Genomic DNA, 21,400 nt, shown 5'->3' with positions numbered 1-21,400 from the left:
ACATGCATAAAAGTCAGAAATTTGGAGTTGTCATAGTAACATCAATTCTGGTCCTTTCCAAAAGTGCAGTATTTTGTCATATAGTATAAAATGTTAATGCCTGTGCCACAGTGACTCGGTGATGAGAATGAGTTACATTTGCCACGGAAATCAGGAGTTTGGAGAGTTTTAGAGTCGACATTTAGAATCAGAGGCATAACATGTTGCACTAAATTTCCCTAATTGAAAAAAATACAAGACAGAATAACAAACTGGACAAAAGGGCAAAGAACAATGATTATTATTTTTGCAAGGAGTTGAACAAATGGACGGAAGAAATGGGAAGATGTTATAACATTTGTTGGGAGGAACTTAGTGACCCAGACGTGTTTACTCAAATCGAGCACATATTTGAACAAAGGCTCCAGCATCGAGGTTGGTGCATTTTACCATGAACGTACAGGTCTCTGTTTGCAACATCTGGATGAAATGCAGCAGCAAACGAGCAAGGCAGAATGTCGCTTCTCTGTCCCTGGGGATGTGCAAGAAGGGAATAAATCATCGTCTTTGGGGGGTTGAAAAAGTAATGCCTGTCTGAAGCCAGGTAACTGATCGGGGTACTTTCTGATATTTTATCTAGCTCTGATATTTTATCTATGCTCTTTAAGAAAAGTAATTAGGGACTCCCTGATGGCGCGAAGGTTAAAGTCTCAGTGTTACCAAGCCTGAATTGTATCCCTGGCCAGGAAGGTGACCCACATTATGATGCAATAGACCTCTCCTACCTTGCCTGTGCTCCTGAGCAGTGTATTTCAGTCTCTCTACCTGTTCTGCTCCCCACTCTGTCTCCAGTGAATCCTCTCATCCCCTGCATCTCCAGCCTACACCCCAGTTCTTGATTGCATAAATAAATAAAAATAAAGTTCTAAAAAGAAAAGAAGAGTAAATATTTCTCACTGCGCACAGCAGTCAGAAGAAGGAAGCGGGTCTCCATGCTGGCGTTAATAGCACTGTTGAAGGGGAGGAACTGACGCTGGGGCTGCTAAGCTGTTGAAAAGCCCAGCAAGAGAGGACTGAGGTGTGGTAGGAGGAGAGTCATGGAATAGCTTTGTCTTCTTTGACTACCCAGTGGTGTGGGCAGCAGCTCAAAGGAAGACCCTTTGACACCAGAACCACAAGTGGCTTCACCTGAAACCAGAGTTTCGAGAACAGCACAGGTGGTCACGCCTGTGATATGTATTTGCTCCCGAAGCTGATCCATCTCTTTAATTGACGCCAGTGCTGACTGGTTCATCCTTTGTTGCTACCCCTTTGGGGACCCAAGTCAAGCTGCCCTCTTCTCATCTGCTCTTTGTCCTGCTCAAATGGTTACTTCTTGTGATAAGCTGAATGTTCTCACTCATGACTGCTTTCACAAGAATGTTTAGCAAAAAATTGCTGAATACAGTGATAAGATTTGTTGTAGGTCATTATGGTTTCCTCCTCCCATGGAAAAAAGCCTTATGTCTTAAAGGAAAGTTCTTTACTTTTGTCCACACACAGTCTGTTGAGTCTGGAAAGACTTGTTGTTAGAATAGGTGTGCCCACGTTACATGGTGGCTTCCTCTTCTCCGTATGAACAAACTACTGTTAAATTAACGGTGTGCCTTGTGATGGAAGGAATTCTGGAACTCAGAAATACTGTCATTTTAATCTCCTTCCCAGTCTGGCCCATTCAATACCTCTGAATTAAGACACATGCCTTTTCAAAGGATCGCTTTTTATTGATTCTTCCTTCTGCACTAGTCTGATGCATTTTTATGACTGTTGTGATTATTTGGATTTAATTGCCAGATTGTTCCTGAATCCACTGAAGTTTGAGTCTGTCCCCTCACCCTCCTGCAGGTATCAAAGATCACCAGGAACATGCAGCAATCACCTTCCACGTGAATATCTTTGTCTTTGCATTTCTTCGCGCTACATACATTTCTGCTGAAACGGTGGCCCCCTCTGCTCTTCCCTCCTAAAACATTTTTCCTCAAGATTTCTTACTCAGGGTGTGGGCTAACATGACATCTTAAACTTTTGAGTTGGAAGTAGTTGGTAGCAGTGGCTCTTAACCTGTTCTCTGTCAAGATGTGCAAGATGAAAGGCAACCATGGAAACCCAGATTCTGAGAGCATCCAAAAATACCTAGTGGGGGGGGGTCTACCCTGGTCTGAGTTCATGGCAAATGGCCACGATTGGCAGTTTTGGCTGCAGCTGAGAGGGGAGAAGCTGCTTGTGAAACCCCCTTTCTGAAGTAAGACAACATCACCCCTGTGTGCCCTTACTTTCCCATACCGTAGGGACTTCTTCAGCTTGCTGAAGCCACCCTAAAATTCATCCTTCTGTCCCTCTGCTCTCTGTTTAAGACATTGTCTTTCCCACAGCCTAAGGTGGTTGCAGAATCAGCACCGCTTTCTTCCCTTCCTCACACCCCACACTCATTTTCCATCAGGTCTTGTGGGCTAGGTCAGTGTCCCTTAAGCTCCCCCTCATGTTCTCTGCGGCCAAGCCTTTTCCATCACTCAACTGGATGGTTGTAACAGCTCCGTGCTTTTCTTCACCAAATCCTCCCACCTTCCACGCTTTGCGTAGCAACTGTGATCGGTGCTGCTTACTTAGCTAACCTGTCAGATCCCCCAGGGTCTGCTCAGAACTCTTAGCCTGCCGTTCTAGTAATACCAGGTGACTTTTTTCCACCCCCATCACCTTTCTCATCCAACTACCACGTCTTCCAAATATTTTCCTACTTCAAGGGACATATCTGAAGCTGTTTGTCCCCCAAACTTTTTCTGAGTGCTTGCTTGCTTTCCTGTCCTGACTGTGATCGTTCTCTCTGTCTCACTCCACATTTAGCTGTTTTGAGGGGACAAGAATCCCCTCTCTGGCCAAACTAAGTTTGCTCCTGGTTTTGCACTGCTTGTGGATAACAATGGTTGCTACATTTTAACATGGTTGCAAAAACAAGGAAAATAATACTTTGCAATATGTGAAAATTATATGAAATTCGCTTTCAAGTCCTTGAAGAAAGTCCTATTGGACAGCTGATACGTCCAGCTATAAGGGAGACTGTGGCCAGTCACTATGGTATCTGAACAGCCCCTCAAAGTGCAACGCACTTGCTACCTGGTTCCTCATGGGAAGAATCTTACAGCTCTTAAGCTATACCCATCCCTACAATTGTGTGTACGTATACTTTTTGAAATACCCACACGTTGTTTATATCTCTATCATTATCACTTGGCTAAGTTTCTCTAATAGCTGTTTGTTTACTCGTCTTTCCAGCCACCTGACAATTTGTAAATGACTTGAGAATATGTACATATATATATATTATTATTCATTTTTTCACCCCTTGTTTTACATAGCACAAGACCTTGCATATGCAAAGTGCTAAATATTTTTGTACAAGTGATCAAATAGAATGTGGTGGGTAAGATTACGTCAGGCTTAATTTTGGTTAAAACTGATATGCATTATGATATATACCCTTATATATACTCAAACATACACACAGTGCACATAGACACATATAGTTATTTATACCAAAACAAATGTAAATATTTATATCTGCATGGTGCGGAAAAACAGAAGCTTGTGATTTCTACTGAGATAAAATTGATGAGGTAGAAAGGAAATAGGTGGAGGAAGCTATCAGATATGGACATATATTCCAGATAGTTCTGTTTGAGCGGTCATCCATGCTGTCCGACTATAAATGATAGAGACAATCACTCATTTTGAACACAGTTGATCTTGTCTGAGAGTGTGCCTTTCACCCTCAGTTAACATATTTCTTGGATAAGTAAACAAGCAGCAAAAGTGTATGGTGCAGGATGGCTTAATGCCACTTACACTTTATCTTGCAGTCGGGAAAGAATTTATGCCCCGTCCTTTACAGGGCAGGTGTTTGGGTGTCATATGGTCAAAAAGTTCAGCTAAAGCATTTTTTGGGGGGTTCCTGTGGTGTGCACCACACAATTTTTGAGAAGATTGGTAGGAGCAGGAGTTTGAGTACATGAAACAGATCCTCACTGATTGACAGCCCAAAAGTTTGTCCCTGCCATCCTGGGCCACCTTCATGTGGTCTAATCCCTGAAAGTCTGGTAAGAGTGGATGAAAAAGAGTGGATGAAAAAAAGAGGGAAGAAGTTCTAGTCAGCATCCTCTCATTTGTGGACATACTTGAAATGTTAAGGGCTGGAGTGGTTGGGCATGTAAGTAGTACGAAGCATTTTGGACAGTGTTGTACTTGAAGCATTTTAGTTTGGAAATTGTCTGAATAGTCTGTGGCTTTTGCATTCAACTCGCATTTTCTGCATGGACCACTCATTGAATGGCCATTTCCTTGTATACATTCGCCAGACTTTGACTCCACAATGACATGCTCCTGCCACAACAGCCCCTCGTCCAGCAGCTTGAAGAGAAGAGCTGGCTGCCACTCGGGTAGCATCTGCTGGGATGGCACCCCTCCCCAGGTGAGTGGGCTTTGCACCCCCTCCCATTCACTCTTATTCATGAAAACATGCTGGAATCCAAGAGAGTCAAAGAGGCATTACTATTTGGATGACTTTGAATTCACAAAGCATTTGCTAATTTTAATTCAATATTACTTGCAATAAGAAAATGTTGACATTCCATAACTGCTCTCACATCTTTATCTGCCTAGACAATGTAGTTGAGATTTGCTGATCTCTAAAATCAATTTAATCTTATTATCACAATTATCAATAGCTTTGGAAAAATATTTTGATTACGCAAATAATACATTATTAATCCAGAGAAAATGAAAAAGAAATTAAAAACACTTGCACATAATTCCACTAGCCAAAGATAATCAGAGTTAAAAGTCGTGGGAATAAGCACTGCTTTTTCATCAAAGCTTCAAACATGTGTACGTTTTGACAAAAATGGGATTATATTATGGGCTGTATATGTTTTTACTTAATAGTATATACCTAAAACATATGCCCACATTTGAATCACCATTTGGAATAAGATTGTTACAATAAGTGATTATACCACAGTGTAGCCAGTTCCTTAATACTGGACATTGTGGTTATTTCCCAGTTTAGTGCAGACAATGAGATGATGAAATCATGTATGTTCACCTTTTTATACTCATCTAAATTATTTCCTTGGCTAAATCTTTGGGAATAAATTTGCTGATTAGAATACTAGGTCAAATCCTCAGGAATTCAATATTATTGCCAAATTGCCCTCCAGAAAAATTTTACCTATTTTTATCCCCCCCCATTGCTCCCTCCCAGCAATGAGAATCTTATCCCCACCCTGCACACCTGCCCAGATAATATCCTAGTAAATATTCTCAGTTTCAGGAAGAAAAGGATATCTATCTCACTGTTATTGTCGCTTACATTTCAAACATTATTTATGAGGTTAAACAGTTCGTGTGTATGTGTGTGTGTGTTGCTATTGGAAGAATTATGTGGTTAAAAGGGTCTGACTTTCAAAAGGCTTTGAAATTACTATGTGGGGGCCCAGGTATGGTTCCAGTATTTATTAGCTCTGCAGCCTGGGGCAAGTAACACACCCTGCTTTTTTAGCTTCTTCATTTATGAAGTGGGATAATCATAGCACCTTCTGCACCAGTTGGCTGTGAAGAATAGAGATATTTGATGTAAAATACATTAGCAGGTACTTGGAATACAGAAGCATTGGGAAAATGCTCGAGGTTGCTAGAGAGAAGATTTTCCAAGCATTCATCTGTCTGCTTGCATCTTCCTTGGCTGCATTGGTTGGACAATGATTCAAGGGCTGTAGTTATGGACGGAGGATGGCTTGATCTGGTTTGAACGCCAAGAGAGGCTCAAGTGTGGGTCCAATTATAGCTGGTTTCAGAACCACATACCTTGGTCTCAGTAGAACCTGCAATGAGGTGGATTCGGGGCTTTCTCATTCGGTACTTCAAAGGTTTGGCAACAATTGATTTCCCTAGAACGTGTGTAGGGCCTCTTTCCACTTGTTCCTGTAATGATTACTCATACTTGGATTGAGCCCTAGATTTGGAGAAGAGTCACTGGCCAAAGGAGAGTTTGCATTTGAAGACAGAAAAAAAAAAAAACAAAAAGTGCTAAGAGCCAAGAGCCTTCAACAATAGGAGTCTGTGGGCTTGCAGGCAGGGAGGCTGAACCCCTAGCCTGTGGCCAGGGAGATTTTAAAGGCATTTCTTGATCGGGAGAGAACTTTCCAGCCATCTGTGTGATTTTTGGCTTAAATGACCAGCTGCTTTAAAATAAACTAAACATATGACATGGCCACCAGTGCATCTGGAAGAGCAGGAGGGGAAGCATTCACTTAAACCACAACTCTGTCGCTCCTGCGTGGATTTTTCCCAAATGACCTTTCATCAAGGCATGTCATGTTTGCGGGAGAGACTTTTGCCAAGCAGTGCCACTCTGGAACCAAATTAACAGCAGCTTTTTCACTCCTGACCTGGCTTCTTTGGCAGTTATGGGGCATTTAAAACCTGGGTTGGTTTTCACTAACTAGGATTGTGAGGGAATAACAGAGCGAGACAGTGCAAGACAGGTGTATTAGGCCTGGCGGTGCTCGTGAGAAAACTTGGAGCGGTTTTGAACCTGACTTGAACTCCGTGGAGTGCCCAGCGAAATGCAATCAGCTGTCTTCAGAGTTAAGAAATGATCTGTCTGTTCTGCTCCCCACTCTGTTTCCGGTGAATCCTCTCATCACCCCTGCATCTCTGCCTTGTTCCCCAGTTCTGTATGCATAAATAAATAAATCTTTTAAAAAGAAATGAATGATTTCAGAGATTCAGAAACACTTCATCCTGGATCAGGTTATTTAGCACAGGTGTTTTAATAATTGTAATAGATTAAAAAAAAATTTCATGCTGCTGGGCGACTCAGAGTCAAGGTCACACAGGGGGTGCCCCCTGCTCATGCCCAACCCCCTCACCCCCAAGATCAGGGGCACCATGAGGTTGCAGTCATTTCAAAGCCTCAGACTGAAATTGGATAGTGTCTGAGTTCTGGCAGTCGCTGCACCTTTGTCTGGGTTGAGCTCGAAGTCTGCCTTCTCTGGGTCTTGTTTTGTATTCGCATTTACAATTAGCATGTTGAAAAAGAGGGATGGAAGGAGGATTCCACAGTGTGCGGGAATAAGAGAGGTTCCTGCTGCTCATTGCATTTTTTTCCCAAGGAATCTTGGGAACACACGAAGCACAGGTGGGGACGTGACGGAGGGGAGGGCGCGTGTAAGGGGGTGATAATTGATGGGGGCCGGGAGTCCAGACCGCAGCTGTCCCCAGGTGCGCCCAACCGCATCTGTTCTTCTGCAGAATCGACGCAGTCGCAGGTTTTGGATTATTTAAGCAGGGGAAACTAATCAGAAAAGTTAACAAAGCTCTTGGAAGAGGAAGGTGAGGAGGCGCGATTTCCACATCCGAGGAAAGACGCTTTCCGGGAGGGAATAAATTGGATGGGGGGTGGAATGACACCTGGTATCAGACACACCTCCCTTCTTATCACCTGTGAACTCTGGTTCTGAGACAGGTGTGCGGGTGGAGCTGGAGATCTCGCTGGCTCGGCACTGCCCGGCTTTCCGCAAGAGTTGGATTTTTAGCATGCGGTGAGTCTTTGTGAAAGCATGGAGAGGAATCGGAGGCGTCTCCTAGGCCTTCATTGCTTTCCTTTTTTGTCTCTACTGGGATGACAGGAAAGAACAGAACTATCCGCAGCTACCAGTGTCTCCCTGCACTGCACCCCCCTCCACCCCACAGGCCTTCCTGATGCGATGATATTGGTAAAAGAAATAAATTCATTTACTGGATGTGATACTTAATGGAGCTGAGTCTGGAGTCCCACTGTCTATCCTGAAGCAGGAGGAGGAAGGCCAAATTGACAACATTGGGATGATGGGAAACCCAGGTCATTTGTCACCCACAATTCAGATCACATACTGTCTTTGGGGATTTCTCCTGACATGGCTGATGTTGGAAGAGTCTTGAAAAGTCCTCACAATGTAACAGTGAACTCTCACAGAGAGGAAAGTGGTTATTTCCTACCTTTTACATATACAGCTTTTCAAAGGTAGAGTTTGGTTTTACCTGTTTCAACTTATGGGGATATAAAGACATCTTCAGAGGCCAGGGTATAATTGGAAGTCTTCTTACTGTCCCATGATGCTTCCTGCGTTGAGGGATGATGGCAGGTCAGTGCTTCCCTGAAGGATGTGGCTACCAGGGCGGTCACTCAGATGATGTGGTGCTGAAGGGGAGACCTGGCAGGCAGCTAGGAAGAGTTTGCTTTGCACCTACAACATGATGGATGAAATGTTGGATGCTACATGAGTTACTACAATGGGCAAGTCACCAGATGAAATTCTGATAACTGTTTACTATAGTACTTAGATTGCATTACTTTTCTTTTTCTGTGTTAGTAAAAACATGCCAATTATATATAGTTAGTACAGCTAATATGTCTTTCTTTCAGCTCTATGGAGACAAAGAAAAGTCTCCTCCTTCAAGAGGAATGAAACAAAGTCAGTAAAATCAGTTGGTGGATATCTTTGAAGTGGACAGATTTACTTTAGATCAAGGAGTAAATGAAAGTCAGTAGAATCCGTTGGTTGATTTCTCTGAAGGTGACAGATTTACTTTAGATCGAGAGCACTTTTGTTTCCAGTGATCTCACTCAGCAGTTTGAAACATTTGGTCCCAATGTTTAAAAAGACCTTCTTAATTGACTCTTCGGTTAACTCACCATCAGGTAGCATACAGACAGCTGTGAGTAACAGAGTAGGCTAGTAAATGTGCATTCGCCAATGAGAAGAATTTACTAATGCATGCTTAAAACAGGAGCATGGATGTAAGCGATTCTAAGATTTGTTTATGCATTGGACCAGAGATGAGGGAGAGGACCCAGGCTCTCTCTCGTTGTCCACTTTTCTCATTGTTTTGTTTCTTCAGGGAAAGAAGTTGCATGCTGAGCTCATAAAGGCCTGTCCTCACACAATCACCTAGCAAGACAGAAAAGAAATTTCTCCCTAAATGTCTCTGTCATGGAGGCAGATTTTTTTTTTTTTTTCCCAGCACTCCTTAGCAAACCCTTCTGGAAGTCTCATTGGCCAGGGTTGCCTCACTATCCGCTAACTTAGCCCATCTCTTATCAGGAGAATGTAATTACCCTGCGTGGCTTGGAGGAATGGAGATACTGTGCATATTAAATTTTGACACAACTATGTTCATCCTGGGGATATTTCTATATGCCAAATGCACATTTTCCTATCCTAAGGTAATAACTTTAAATTTAAAAGATAATAATTATTGGAGAATAAGAAAATATTTTTGAAACTAGAGAAGAGGGCTGACAATCATGTACATATCACCACCACTGCACTAAACCCCAAGCTTGGTGTGGGTGGGGTGGGGGAGGGGAGGATTTTCTATCTTGTGTGATGTATCCCCAGTGTTCCAGTGCATGCAATAATGTGGACATAGGGACACTCATCAACACTTGTTGAAGGAACAGCCCTTTGCTCCTTTATCCATCCACCAAGCGGCTCCTCTGTATCCCTATTCTCTCACCCAGGCACTTCCCTCCAACCCTGATCCTCCTGGCGGTCCCACATTACTCAATGGCTCTCTGAGCCTTGTCCCACCCGTCAGTCTCTCACTGATGCCCTGCTGTACTCTGCCTCACTCCAGGGTCACCCCCATTTTCTCTGAGGCTCTGATGATTTCCGAGAGTCACTGCTGTTATCTTTAGAGTCCATGGACATGTCTCCTGGGAGCTACAGCTATACACCCCTGTGGGTGATAGGATGCGAGGAAGCCATTGGGGACGGTGGCTCCCGGGGCCACGGGGGCAGGTACTCATGGCCTCAAGATCTCCAAGTGCCCCGGCCAGAGAAACTAAGGCTCTCCTCTCCTCGTGGCACCGTTTTCCTCATCTGCCCGCCAAATAAGTGTCTTACTTTTGCCATTCCCTAGAGTTGTTCCATTTCTTCTAAGGATACAGGGAGCCCCTGCATGAGTCCATTGGGCTGGACGGGGCACAGATACCACAACACCCACTCCCTTCCACCACTTCTCACTTCTGCTGCCCATTCTCTGGGATGCCACCACCTCCTCTACCTCTCCTTTGGCTCCTGAGACACGACTACATGCATTTCCTATAGGTGCAGTGAGACTCCCCACACCCTCACAAATCTTCCTGTGTCCCCTTCCTTCATGAATTGAAGGTGCTCCCTCCAGAAGCATGTGCAGGGAGAAGGAGTCAGCACTGCCCATATCCTCACCTGGATTGTCTGAAATCATGTTCTTCTTGCACTCGAATTCTTAACTTCTTGCTTTGGGGGGACATAATAGCTAGTGTATCAGTAGTGCACCAATCCCTTATTGTCTGGACATCTCTTTATGATTTGTTTGTCAGAAATGTTTGAGTGCCATGAATAGGATTTTGGTGGCCTATGCCCACCCCCAGTATTCACCTCGACAAAGCTCTACCTCCCCAAGTGGTGTATGCTAACACATCAGCTCTCTGCAAATCTCCTCTGGTACCTGGAAGAGGAGTGTCTATCCTAGGACACTAGAGGGTGGCTGTCCCTAGATACAGCTCCCACAGGCACATGAAGAGCTGCATATTCAACCTCTGTTATCTGTCCCAGTTGGGATAGGACTGAGGTACATTCTCTACTCTCTCCACTGGGTCTTCAGGGACATCAATGTTCAGTTATCCGTAGTGATTATTTGCTTGACAATACAAATTTTAGTGACTTTTATCTCCTTCGGTCTCCCTCCCCCATATCCTTATCAATATCGTGGATTGTCTGAGATCATGTTCTAAATGTTCTTCTTGTACTTAAGTTCTTAATGTCTTGTTTTGGAGGGAAATAAACAGACACTAACAGCTAGTGCATAGGGATTAATATTTTCTAAAAAATGTTCACCTCAAATGTGTGGATTTATATTGGTGCCACACCCTATGATGGCCCAAATTCAAGGGAATTCAGAGAAATGTAATTCCTCTCTGTTAGTTTCAGTAAAGGGCATGAGATATTTTGGAGACAAAAAAACAAGACAATGTGAACGTGAATATTTCCAAGAATAATACCTTGAGTTTTTAGTGACATTTTCTCCCTTGTTTATAAGATGTATTCTTACAATATAAATGTACAGGAGGTTTTCTTTAAAAATTCTGACTTTCTTATGTAGTGCTTCTGTTGTTGACAGTAACTCCAACTGCCTCTTGTTTGGTACTGAAGTTCATACAACAGACTATGAGCCAAAGTTAGTGATTAACTGTTTTGAAAGAATCTCCCAAAATACACTTGTTTGTAATATGCCTTGCTTTTGTGTCTCAGGTGTAAAATAATTGGCATTTCATGCCCAATTTGCCTCTTGCAAGTGAGATGTTAACATGCAGTGGGACTTAGGTGTAGGACTTATATTCAGAGAAGTGGCTCAATGCTTGGCCATGGTCCCCTCCAACTTGGGGTGAACCTTTTCATCTCCCAGCTCTATTTTAATGTGGGTCACCACTACCATGTGGTGTAGACTGGTTCCCCTTTAGCCATAACAATTCATAAATGATATAGTGTCTGCTCTCAGGAAACATTCTCTGAGAAGGACCTCGACTGTATTTCCTGTTAGCAGATGGTAAGAATGATATCCGTAAGTAATTCCAAGGAGTTAGAATAAGTTAACTTCATGCTGTTGTTTTCTGAGGAGGGTGTAATTTGGAGGCTAATGCAACTGTTTGGACACACTCCGTTGGTTGTGCCATTGTAAAGTAGAGACATTTGTATTAAAAACATATAAATAGTCAACATGATTTTAAACTGGAGAAGGACAATGGCAGGTGCCTCATGATAGGCTCCATCCTCCAGGAACTCTGCTTGGCCTGGTCATGAGAAGAACTGAGAATGAGCGAGCTGGCTGAGACTTAGTTACCCAAATCTGTGACTTGCAGAAAGCCCAGTGCCTCCTCTGGTGAACTTCAATTGGCATGCTCAGGCCAGGTCCTGAATTCTTCCTTCTCTTGAATCTGTTCATTTAGTGCTTCCCCCCACCCACCCTGGCTCCTGCACTTAATTCATGCGGACCTACTTGGAACTCAGACTCTATGCTAGGTTCTAAGAGTTCTCCCTGACCCCATCCCCCACCCCCATCAGTCTCTTAAAGACACTCCCATCCTTTGTTTTAAGATTCAGGACAGTAGGGAACATTTACATGACAGAAACACAATGATTTTATATTAGCATCTCAGGCCTTCACAAATACCTAAGTGTAATGTAGATACTCTTCCACCCCCCAACACCCCTAGGGTATTTCATGGGTAACACCCCTAGAGTGTGCCACCACTCTGTTGTCTGTTTCCTGTCCCATGGTCCTCTTATTCCCAGCCTCAGCAAAACAGCATCAAATTTACTTCATTTTACTCCAGTGAGAAATTCAGTCGGGCTTTTGTTTTTCTCTCCTTTTCCTGAGGGTCTATTTGTTCATTCCTGTGTGGCCCATGAAGGGATTTTCCTGAGCAGTGACAGTTTTCTCCCGAAGCAGAATTCTAATGCCAGCTCTTAAGGTAAATGGTTCTCCTTTCACCATCCTAAATTCTGCTCTGCCAAGTGTTTTATAACTGGTCTTCTCACATCCTGCCCTGCTCCAAATCAGTCTCCCCATATTTTTAAAATGTAAACTTGATCCTGTCACTGATCCTGTGTTGAAAATCTCCCCATTGTTCCATTGCTCTGTTGCTCAAAGCCTCCTTCAAGGTATTGTCTGGGAGAGGACAGTGGTGGCCAGAATATCTCCCAAATCTAGCTTCCTAAAAGAATGAAAGCCTTAATCTTCAGTAAGTCTGAAACAAGTGGTGCCCAACTGAGGGGTGAGAAGACCCACCCCCCTCTCCTCTGGGGCAGGCACACCCATAGGGCACAGTCCTAGGCCCTGGGTACAGCTGGGAGAAGGAAAGACCCTGAATTTTCCGATATCTGAGGCTTAATCTGAGCATCAGAAAATACCCTCCTTCCTCACACCAAGCTAATAAGTGTCACAAAACCAAGTGAAATGCAGAATTCTGAACTGGAGTTTAGGATGGGAAAGTGATTAGTGGAAAAACTAGTGAAATCTGAATAAAGCCTGCAATTTAGTTAATGACTTAGCTCTTTATACCAGATTTATATAAGATGAGAAGAAGATGAGTGAAAGGCATATATGGAAGTTACTTTGGAAGTCATCCTGAAATATAAAATTATTTCAAATAAGCAGATTTTTTTTTTTGGTGAAAGGGAATATAAAATTTTCACATCTTTGTTATCTTGTTGTTAAGTCTTTTGCCACTGGTCCTCAGGAAGAGCTTCAAAATTGTTACCATGGGGTATTTTCTTTTTCCAGAGAACATTGATTCTGCTTTTGGAATAATTTTAGCAACAGTGATAAAAATAACAATGGTGGTTTACATGTATTGAGTGTTGACTACGTATCAGGCTCTCACTGAATATTTTTCATGCATAGACATTTATTTCGTAAATACATTATTCTTGTAAGAAGTCAATTTTGAATACATTTTGTAGCTGTAAGAAACTGAGGCAAAGGCAACTTCTCGTTAGAAGTTACTTGAGCAATCGTACAGTCGATGTTGAACAAGACAGGGCTCAAATCACTTAAGATGACTGATTCCAAAAATCTTGCTGATAATGACAGTAATTCTTCATTTTATTGCACCCGGTAATTAAGCAACTTGCTATAGTCCAGGCCCAAAGACCCCAAGATTCCACTCCTCATTCCAGTTCAGTCTACCTCATGTTCTTTGCAAACGTCAGTCTCTTCTTCCAGTTCCTGTCAAACTCAGAACTACCCCGTAGACATTTTTTAAAAAATAACTGTAATTTGATGTTCACCCTGGTTTCAAGTAGATTTTATAGCAGAGTGATTTTCTAGTGTTTCTCGAAAAGCACCCCAAGGCTGAGGATACAGTTAGGCTGACACTGCTGGGTCCCCTCGTGAGCATCTTCCGTGGTATTTTGTCCCATGATGCTAAGTAAAACCTCCGCATTGACCAGCTGGTGTCCTAGGCAGTTTTTAAGCAGCGTAAACAGTACCCTTTATGCCACATTGCCTTCCTCTCAGAACCCAAACAACAAAGTCATCCAGCAGAGAAATTTTCTTCCTATTTCCCCACTCTGCAGTGAACCCTGAGGCAAATACACCATCCAATGCCTTCTCAGGATAAACAAGTAAGTAGCTAAGTAAACAAGTAAAGCAAGAATTCACACTCAGGACAGGATGGCACAAGAGTGTACTAATAGCACTTTCAGAGTTAACGAGCAGAGAAGCTTCTGAGGTGGTGATCCCGAAAGCCAGGTCTCAGGACTAGTCTGCCAGCCAGGAACGATCCCAGACTGCAGGGAAGCACTGAGTCTGGCCCATAGACCACCGTGGGTTGGTGTTTCCCAAAGCCACAGCAGGAACTTCAGAGATGATCAGGCAAGCAAGCGAGGAGGTAGATTTGTTTAGAGAAAGAAAAGGCTCATTAAGGAGAAAGGGAGCAGGAATAAAGAGGTAAGAGAGCTGAAATGGAGGAGCTGACTCAGGGAATATACAACTTTTCCCCTAGTTATTCTAAATCTCTAGTAGTCTCCTTGTGGTTGGTTAGTGCTCGGTGGTCTCTCTGTGTCCCAGGCTTTATCTTAGAAAGCTTTTTCTTTATTGTCCTTGTTCCAGAATGGCCTGTTGCCCTGAGTCCTGGGGTGTTTGATTAGTCCCCTTTGGAATTTGGTGCCCTGATCTCTGGAGCCTCCCATAACGCTTCTGAGGTCCCTGATTCGGCCTAATTATCTCTGACTTGCCTTAAGACTCAGTGGTGGGGTGAGGAGCGGATTGTCTCTGCCTGTTGCCTTACTAGCTTACAGCTTGCTTTGCAAAGTTGTGTTCTTGAACAGAACACCTGGGAGTCATTTTGTACCAAAAGAGGCTGTTACACTCTCACTCTGCCTGTCACTGGTCTAGCTACATAATACCCAGGGTTCCTCATCTTCATCTCAGTGGGGGTAACTGCTAGAAAAGAGTTAGTCCACTGCCAAGTGTCAAAAAGCAAAACAAAGCAGTGGTATCGGGTAACTCAGCAACCAGGAGCCATGAGATCAAGGACACCGAAGGATGATGAAACCAGGCTGAAGACAAAGCATCATGGGTATAGGAAGCAACATACTTGAAAGTGAAACAATTAACCATTGTTCTTAGCTGGGGCTAGATGAGGGCCTTTTTCATTCCAATTTCTTATTTAATATCCTACATTTAAGAGTAGACAGTAAGAGAGTGTTTAGAGTGAGCCAACAATACAGCAGCAACCTCTATTTAGTCATTTAAGAAATATTTACTAATTTCTCGCCATGTACTAGGCTGGATGCCAGCTGCACAAGTATAAGACACAGTTTCTGAACTTGAGGAGCTCATAGTCTGGTAGGGAAGATGGATTAGAAGAAAATACTAACAATGCAATGTGGAATGTCTCTACAAAACTACATGCCAGTTTACCCGAAGGATAAAAAGAAGATGAGATTCCCTCTGTTAGATAGGCTCCAGATTTCCTGAATACATGTTCTTCCTATGAAAAAATTATTTGGGTTCAACAAGAAGTGGTAGGATAGAATTATACTTATCTTCAAGGACAATACCATCTATTGTGAGACATAAAATTAACTTGAAGTTCAGTGACTCTTTTATCTTCACTGCTTGATTCTGTCTGTTCACTGTAGTTAAATCAGCTCTCTTGTACCATTGGCTACCTAAATAGGAAAAGGCCTCCTGGCTTACCTTACCCTCTTTGCCGTATTTTTCTCCAAAGCTTCGATATATGTTCCTCACAGGTGTTTCTTTGTGTCCCATGTCTAAGCTCTTGCACATATTGGTTCTTGTACCTGAATTGTCTGAAAAACCTAATGAAACCCAGCACATTCTCTAGGAATCCACCTAATATCTCTTGCTCTATGAACAGCCTATTGGAAGTAAAGTCTTCCTCTCCAGCATGTAGAGTCTAACGTTTGCTTATCACACACTCCCTCAGTCATGGTCACTTCTGCCTCTGACATCAGACCAGGCCCCACATGCCTTTTTCAATTACTGGCACAGAAGATGAGACATTGGGTGAATGCAATGCACTTGGCTAATAAAGGTACTCATGGAAGGAGATGATGAGTGGTTGTTAGAAGTGGCTAGAAAACTTGGACTTGACCAATCATGATCAAGTTGAAATATTCCACAAAGAGACATAAGACTTTGGAAGTAGTCATCCAGAAAAAGGGGTTGAAGACATTGGTGGCTTCTGAAACTGCTAGGGGGGGTATTAAGACTGACTGCAATCCACACCCCAGTTCTGGGAGTCCACCCCTGTTCTGCTCTTGCCATCCTGAAATTCTCAATTTTTGAATAGGGTCTTGTATTTTAATGATGAATCTTGCAGATGATACATCCAGTCTTGAACCCAGCTCAGGAAGCAGTTTTAAGATTCAGAAGAGTTAGAAAGATCTAGAAGGAACATAACCTTGGTTTATAACTTGACAATTGAAATCAGCCAAAATGATTTGCATTATGTGCTTACAGAGGTCACAAGATCACTCTTACTATTTCCTTTCTGCCAGGGGTCTCCCCCAGCACCATTACCCCAAGAATATTCTCATACCTCTAGTAAACTGGCAGCAAATAGAGGTGTGATGATGTATTAGTGTTCCAGAGCTACAGAAAGAGAGCTACCAAGTGGGTTGTGTAAACCACAGAAATTTGTTGTCTCATCATTCTGAAGGCTGCAGGTCCATGATGAAGACAGCATTTTCAGAAAAGGAGTGTTCTTGTGTGTCTTCCTGCTGTCTGGCAGGTTGCTTGGTTTGCAGTAGTTACTGTCCTTGTGTCTGTCTTTATGTATAAGTTTCCTCTTTTTTATAAGGACTCTAGTCATATTGCACTAGAGAGTCCTCCCTAAAGACCTCACTTCAACTTTTTTGCCTCCCTGAACACCCAATTTCCAAATAAGGTTATATCTGAGATACTGGGGACTGATCACCCTTATCTTTTTTATTGTGGAGGTTACACAATTAAACCTATGACAGGTGGATCTCTGCCACAAGAATTATTATTTTTAGACTAAATTCTCTTTTGAATAAGATTGAATTAAATCTCCATTTTTTCCCCCTGTGGTAGTATAAAAGAATTATGACATCCTTATTCCTCCCCCTGAGAATGATATTATTTAGAGGACATTAAAATCAACTTTTCCTCATGGTATACAAGGTATCTCTAGGCTGTTTCCTTCCTCTCCACCCTCATCCTCACACTAAGAGGTAACATATATCCAGCTGACTTTTGGGTTTATTCAGTTTAGGCTCATAGGAGACACGGCATTCTAGACCTGACGGGGATGCTAAAGGTAACATAATACAATAACCCTATTTCATAATGAAAAAAATCTAAGAGGTTAAAAAATTTGCCACAGAGCACTCAGCTAATTAAGGGTAGAAACAGACTCCAAGTTGTCATGATCTTTAAATCCACCTATAGGAGCTTTTTAGCATATCCCAGTCTCAAAATACAGAGCTATATTCTAAGATCTTTAGGCAGGATGGTCCTCAGATGCCCACCAGTGGGTCCCCTCACCAGTGCTTATAAGAGAGGTTCTACTCATGCAAATACTCCCTGGCACTTGCTAGATCATAGAAATGGATCAAAGAGGTGAATTGTCATGACAGGGCATTGTGGGATCTGAGGAACATCTCGGAAAGGGGGCCAGGAGCAAGAGCCTCAGACCACTCACTGCTCTTGGAATTTTGTGCTCACTTTTCCAGACTTCGTTATCAAAGGAAACCTAAGAATCTGCCTTTTATCTAACATCTCCCAACATTTAAGCCTGGAAAAAAAAATAAAATTTTGAGAAGCACAAGATAGAAAAGCCAAATAAAATCTACTGGGACCTGGCCAGTCAAAAGTCTCTGTTTTATATGTTCATTTGTTCCCCCACAAACTGTAGTAATTCCTTTACTCCTCAGATTACCCTTGATTTAAGTGTACAGCGATGTCCTCAGAAACAGAAGTGTGACCTCTGGCCATATGTAGCCAAGGCTTTCATTTGGATGTCCCAGGCTTTCTTTAAACCTTCTCCGACCTTGAGAACACAGGTCATTGTTAATTTGCAGGGTTAGATATGGCAACAAATTTTGCATAATTTGTAATCACTGGGGCAAGATGATTTCTCATGTTAGTACTGGAATTTCACAAAATATCAGTGAGATTTTGCGAGAATTACATACTTTTTGCAGCTTGGGTGATGGTGCAAGAACTCAACTTTTTGGAAGTGAACCTCCAATGCAAAGGTTATAGGGCATGGGAGAGTCTAACGCTTGGTGACATTATTTGTACAGGTGGTTTACCATAGCCTAGTGACATCATTGCCAGTCTCAAACTCTCTGCTCTTAACTCTCTGGGGTAAAGTGAAATTTTTATCTTTTCATGTTTAATGTTACTGACCAGGACTGAGTGCCCATTTCTTTCTGAAAGAACAAACCCATTACACACCTCTGCACAGAAGTCTATCCGTTTTACATTCCCTCAGCAACCCTTTTATTTATTTTATACCTGTAGATATCTACTCCTCCTTGACCTGTCTGATAGTGTTACAAAGGTGACTTGAGCGGGGTGAGGCAGTGTTTGCAACCTGTGAAACACTAGTCAAAAGGTGGCATCTGCAGACAGCTCACGATGGCTGCTTTTCCCTTCTCTTCTCTTTCTTCCACAGGCAGACTCTCTGGTGGTGTTTTTCATTCTTTCACAGTGCAGAAATTGTGTGGAAGACAATAGGCTTGTTTCTAATTTGGTGTTTCCGAAAGCTTGGCAAAATAGAAATAAGACTGTATTCAAAAGTTGAAAAAGAGCATGTAAATAGCAATAACTGAAATTTGTGATTAAACAATTAACAGAAAAGAGCCCTATGAAGTCATTAAAAGTATAAAGAGGGAGGCACTTCCTGCTTTATCATTACTGGGTTGGGACTGTTATTATTTAACATTGATTGAGCACCAGCCACGTGGGAGCCAATGTGAACAGCAAAATTGGAGCTTGTCATTTCCCAGCGGTATCCTCATTGGAATTTCTTCCCAGCAAGAAGACCTGAAACAGCCTCAGGTAGCACCCTATACAGATCTGGAAACAACAGGAAAGAATCTGGGCAGTGTGATTATTGAGGACTATGGTACAGAGAATTCGGGCCTTGGAACACAACAAACAAACTTGAATTTGAATTTGCCTTCTCTCTGGTTTCCTCTGGAACCTCAAGCAGGTCTCATAATCTTATTTTTTTCCATCTACAAAATGGAAGTCATGTTATATCTCTTACAGTATTTTCTCAGGACTTGATGATCCATGAAAAGTCAAAGCGTATTCTAAAGACTTAGGAGAGGATACCCATTTTGTGATGAACATTGCAACTAGTTGTCTTCATTTATAAGCATCTCATTGTTTGGTAATATCGATTAATTCCAGGATATTTAAATGTCATAAAGAATTTGAGAATGAGGAATTTAAAGGGATCAGTGAGAAGTGTACCAGTCAGTTAGGATTATGTTGTTTCACTTGGCTTTAAGCCAAGCAAATGTTCAGCTGCCAGTTAAAAATGTACCACCTGCCTTCACCCTCTCTTTAATATATTCTTTAAAGTAGTATGGTGGAAGATATCCAGCTACACTCAAAACGTGCCTTTTAATTTGTAGTTTTGAGCATCTAGATTCTAGAAGGAGTTCTTCTTGTTTTGGACCCCTAGACAATGGAGGCATTTTAAGGCTTGCACCCGGTGTATTTAAGGGAAACTGCAATAGACAAATGCATTTGTACTATCTTTTGCCTCAGATTTATCTCTGTTCATATAGCATGATACTATTTTCCCTGATGAATAATAACAGATGCAAGTTGACGGTTACGTGAGAATGGCTTAGTAGAGATAAGGATATTTTCACTTGTGAGAGATGAAGCAACTCAGAGGATTGCAGAGAACAAAGGCCTGCTCTGACAGCAGGGAATGTATGTGATGTGATGACCTAATGTAAATATTATACACTTTTTTGGAAAGTGCTTGATATTATAAGTATCATTTTGTAGTGTGCGCTTCTCAGCACATTTGCTGTTTTATTTTAATACACACGATTAGCACTAGAAGTGGAGAGTGCTATGGGGAAGAAATTAAAATAAACATAGAAGATGCAGCCGTAATGATGAGGATGAAAAGAGGAAACTACATGCCAGGTGCCCCACAGAAGGACTTAATCCCCCCATTCCTGTCAAAGGGATGCACAAGGCAATAGTGTAGTATTCAGATAGTCAAGAACATGGAATGTGGCAATTCCTTACAAATAAATAGAAATTCTAAATAAAAAATGTCTAGTGTAGTGCTTGATACACAGTAGACACTAACATGGAAACTAATTTTGATTAGTCTCGTTTCTTTCATGAACCATAATAGTATTGCTGGCGAGTGCAATGGTAGACAGTTTATTGAGCTTCCATTATGACCCACAAATGTTCCAGTGAACACTTTTTTTGCATCAAAGCATTTAGAGTTACTTCAAAGGGGCTCTCTTCCTTGGGTTCCTGAATAAGCTTCTGTAAAACCAGCCATGCTAAGGGAGCCTTTCAAATAGATCTGATGGCCCTCACCTTGTCAAAAGTCTAGCAGAGACATGTTAGGATATCTAAATAACAACCAAGATGCTACCTCAATATTCAGCGTTTGTGATGTGACAGGTCTCAAGGACTTCTGCCTTGAAGCTTTCCAACATTTAGAACATTGATAGCTCTTCCTATCACCACCTCTTGTATATACCCTTCACCTCTAAGTGTTCTTCAGCCTTGATGAAATTAAGATTGTCCAATACAAGAGTGTGGTCTGAGGAATCTGTAATAAAATTTGTTTTGGTATTGCTTTATTTCTTTTGGTACTTATTTATTTGGTTTACATCACTGTAAAGATCCAGGGGAATAAGTTCATACCTACTCAATGTGAATTGTCACACGCCGAACACCCCAAGGCCTCACTTGGATCCCCACCCCCTCTTGCCCAGTAACCTTCATTCTAAACACTTCAAGACTTTATTTTGCCTTAGATCCGTAAGCTCCTTTGATTTACTTCACTGTATTTCACACATACATGAATTCAACCTGTAGTTGTCTACCTCCCTCTGGCTTATTTCACTTAGCATAGTCTCCTGCAATTCCATACTTGTTACTGAAAATGGCAGTTGTCTTTTTAACAGCTGAATAGTATTCCATCACCTACATGTGTCCCATCTTAAGGCAGCTTCTAGAAGAAGCTCAAACAAGTTTGTAGGTGATATAGAGATGGATGATTTATGGACCAAATTTTGAAGAGAAGGAAACA

This window comes from Condylura cristata, unplaced genomic scaffold (genome assembly GCF_000260355.1).
Source record: "Condylura cristata isolate star-nosed mole 26May11 unplaced genomic scaffold, ConCri1.0 scaffold00033, whole genome shotgun sequence".
Classification (NCBI taxonomy): domain Eukaryota; kingdom Metazoa; phylum Chordata; class Mammalia; order Eulipotyphla; family Talpidae; genus Condylura; species Condylura cristata.
Note: the sequence above shows the minus strand (reverse complement) of the source record.